The 4133-nt window shown below is 40.0% G+C and overlaps 1 non-coding gene across 1 annotated transcript; it reads left to right on the top strand.

Moving 5' to 3' along the window:
- The first annotated feature begins 3814 nt into the window (after positions 1-3814).
- Positions 3815-3922, top strand: LOC112793724 (small nucleolar RNA R71). The gene has a single exon (XR_003198422.1). It is a non-coding gene; the product is annotated as a small nucleolar RNA R71 (small nucleolar RNA).
- Positions 3923-4133: the final 211 nt, after the last annotated feature.

The following is a 4133-nucleotide window of genomic DNA, read 5'->3' as shown; positions in this document are numbered from 1 at the left end:
TAGGAAAAGGACCAAAGATGTGGTCCAAAGACGACTAATACACTAGTAAAAAGTTCTATTTATACTAAACTAGCTACTAGGGTTTACAGAAGTAAGTAATTGATGCATAAAACGACTTCTGGGGCCCACATGGTGTATGTTTGGGCTGAGCTTGATATTTACACGAGCTGAGGCTTATCTTGGAGTTGAACGCCAAGTTGTAACGTGTTTTGGGCGTTCAACTCTGGTTCATGACGTGTTTCTGGCGTTTGACTCCAGAATGCAGCATGGAACTGGCGTTGAGCGCCAGTTTACATCATCTAATCTTGAACAAAGTATGGACTATTATATATTGTTAGAAAGCTCTGGATGTCGACTTTCTAACGCCGTTGAGAGCCCGCCACTTGGAGTTCTGTAGCTCCAGAAAATCCATTTCAAGTGCAGGGAGGTCAGATTCCAACAGCATCAGCAGTCCTTTGTCAGTCTCCTTATCAGAGTTTTGCTCAGGTGCCTCAATTTTAGCCAGAAATTACCTGAAAACACAGAAAAACACACAAACTCGTAGTAAAGTCCAGAAATGTGAATTTAGCATAAAAACCAATGAAAACATCCCTAAAAGTAACTAGATCATACTAAAAATTACCTAAAAACAATGCCAAAAAGCGTATAAATTATCCGCTCATCACCTGCATGCCACAAGCACATGGTTAGGGACAGCTTGATTTAGCTGCTTAGGCCTGGATTTTATTTTCTTGGGCCCTCCTATCCATTTATGCTCAAAGCCTTGGATCCTTTTCACCCTTGCCTTTTGGTTTTAAGGGCTATTGGCTTTTTCTGCTTGCTTTTCTTTTTCTTTCTAATTTTTTTCGCCACTTTTTTTTTCTTCGTAAGCTTTTGCTATTCACTGCTTTTTCTTGCTTCAAGAATCAAATTTATGATTTTTTAGATTATCAGTAACATTTCTCTTTGTTCCTCATTCTTTCAAGAGACAACAATTTTAACATTCATAAACAACAAGATAAAAAATATGCATTGTTCAAGCATTCATTCAAAAAACAAAAAGTATTGTCACCACATCATTATAATTAAACTAAATTCAAGGATAAATTTGAAATTCATGTACTTCTTGTTCTTTTGAATTAGAAACATTTTTCATTTAAGAGGAGTGAAGGATTCATGAAATAATTCATAGCTTTAAGACATAGTTACTAAATACTAATGATCATGAAGTAAAGACTCAAAACATAGAAAAGCATAAAATCGAAAAACAAAGAATTAAGAACAAGGAAGTTAAGGAATGAGTCCACCTTAGTGAGGGTGGCGCCTTCTTGAAGGATCAATGGTGCTTTTTGAGCTCCTCTATGTCTCTTTCTTGCCTCTGTTGCTTGATCCCTAGTGATTTTGGTGCTCCTATCCTTAGTTGCTCCCAATAATTGCTCTTATCCTTAGGTTCCATAGGTGGTTATGGAAAAACAAAAAAGCTATGCTTTTACCACACCAAACTTAGAATATTCCTCGCCCTTGAGCAAAGAGAAGATAGAATAGAAGAAGAAGAGGAAGAGATGGAGGAGAGGGAGAGAGGTTTGTGTTTTGGCCATTTAGGGTGGGTTTGGGTGGGAAGGATGGATGGATGTGAGTGGTGAAGAGGTGATGAGGAAAAGAGATTGAGGTGATTGGTGAAGAAGAGAGAAGGTGAGTTGTGGTAGGTGGGGATCCTGTGGGGTCCACAGATCCTGAGGTGTCAAAGATTTAACATCCCTGCACCAATTGGGCGTGTAAAACGCCCTCTACATGCAATCCTGGTGTTTAACGCCATATTGATGCTTATTTCTGGCGTTAAACGCCAGTTTTATGCTTATTTTGGGCGTTCAATGCCAGTCTGCAGCATGTTTCTGGCGTTGAACGCCAGTTCCATGCTTGATTCTGGCGTTCAACGCCAGATCCATGCTCTATTCTGGCGTTGAACACCAGCCAGATGCTCCTTACTGGCGTTTAAACGCCAGTAAGCCCTTCCTCCAGGGTGTGCTTTTTCTTCTGCTATTTTTTATTCTGTTTTTAATTTTAGTATTTATTTTGTGACTCCACATGATCATGACCCTAACAAAACATAAAGGAACAATAAAATAAAAATAAAGTTAGATAAATAAAAACTGGGTTGCCTCCTAATAAGCGCTTCTTTAATGTCAATAGCTTGACAGTGGGCTCTCATGGAGCCTCACAGGTGACCAGGTCAATGTTGTAGACTCCCAACACCAAACATAGAGTTTGATTGTGGGGGCTTTGTTTGACTTTGTACTGAGAGAAGCTTTTCATGCTTCCTCTCCATGTATACAGAAGAACACCCTTGGGTCTTAAACACAAGGTAGTCCCCATTCAATTGAAGGACTAATTCTCCTCTGTTAACATCTATCACAGCTCATGCTGTGGCTAGGAAAGGTCTTCCAAGGATGATGTATTCATCCTCCTCCTTCCTAGTGTCTGAGACTATGAAATCAGCAGGGATGTAAAGGCCTTCAACCTTTACTAACACGTCCTCTACCAACCCATAAGCTTGTTTTACTGACTTGTCTGCCATTTGTAATGAGAATATGGCAGGCTGTACCTCAATGATCCCCAGCTTCTCCATTACAGAGAGTGGCATCAGATTTATGCCTGACCCTAGGTCACACAGAGCCTTTTCAAAGGTCATGGTGCCTATGGTACATGGTATTAAGAATTTTCCAGGATCTTGTCTCTTTTGAGGTAAAGTTTGCTGAACCCATGTATCTAGTTCACTAATGAGCAAGGAAGGTTCACCTTCCCAAGTCTCATTACCAAACAACTTGGCATTCAGCTTCATGATGGCTCCTAGATATTGAGCAACTTGCTTTACATCTTCATCCTCTTCATAGGAAGAATAGTCTTCAGAGCTCATGAATGGCAGAAGGAGGTTTAATGGAATCTCTATGGTCTCCATATGAGCCTCAGATTCCTTTAGGTCCTCAATAGGGAACTCCTTCTTGCTTGAGAGACGTTCTATGAGGTCTTCTTTATTGGGATTCACGTCCTCTCCTTCCTCCCTAGGTTCGGCCATGTTGATTATGTCAATGGCCTTGCACTCACTTTTTGGATTCTCTTCGGTATTGCTTGGGATAGTACTAGGAGGAGTTTCAGTAATTTTCTTACTCAGCTGGCCCACTTGTGCCTCCAAATTTCTGATGGAGGATCTTGTTTCACTCATGAAACTTAAAGTGGCCTTAGATAGATCAGAGACTATGTTTGCTAAGTTAGAGGGGCTCTGCTTAGAATTCTCTATCTGTTGCTGAGAAGATGATGGAAAAGGCTTGCTATTGCAGAGCCTATTTCTTCCACCATTATTAAAGCCTTGTTGAGGCTTTTGTTGATCCTTCCATGAGAAATTTGGATGATTTCTCCATGATGAATTATAGGTGTTTCCATAAGGTTCACCCATATAATTTACCTCTGCTATTTCAGGGTTCTCAGGATCATAAGCTTCTTCTTTAGAAGATGCCTCTTTAGTACTGTTGGATGCATTTTGCCATCTATTCAGACTTTGAGAAATCATGTTGACTTGCTGAGTCAACATTTTGTTCTGAGCCAATATGGCATTCAGTGCATCAATTTCAAGAACTCCCTTCCTTTGAGGCGTCCCATTATTCACGGAATTTCTCTCAGAAGTGTACATGAACTGGTTATTTGCAACCATGTCAATAAGTTCTTGAGCTTCTGCAGGCGTTTTCTTTAGGTGAATGGATCCACCTGCAGAATGGTCCAGTGACATCTTAGAGAACTCAGATAGACCATAATAGAATATATCCAGAATGGTCCATTCTGAAAGCATGTCAGAAGGACATCTTTTGGTCATCTGCTTGTATCTTTCCCAAGCTTCATAGAGGGATTCACCATCTTTTTGTTTGAAGGTCTGAACATCCACTCTAAGCTTGGTCAGCTTTTGAGGAGGAAAGAACATAGCCTAGAAGGCTGTGACAAGCTTATCCCAAGAGTCCAGGCTATCTTTAGGTTGTGAGTCTGATGAGCGGATAATTTATACGCTTTTTGGCATTGTTTTTAGGTAGTTTTTAATAGATTCAAGCTACTTTTAGGGATGTTTTCATTAGTTTTTATGCTAAATTCACATTTCTGGACTTTACTAT

The sequence above is a fragment of the Arachis hypogaea genome, chromosome 3 (genome assembly GCF_003086295.3).
Source record: "Arachis hypogaea cultivar Tifrunner chromosome 3, arahy.Tifrunner.gnm2.J5K5, whole genome shotgun sequence".
In the NCBI taxonomy this organism is placed as follows: domain Eukaryota; kingdom Viridiplantae; phylum Streptophyta; class Magnoliopsida; order Fabales; family Fabaceae; genus Arachis; species Arachis hypogaea.
This window is presented reverse-complemented; position numbering and strand designations above follow the sequence as displayed.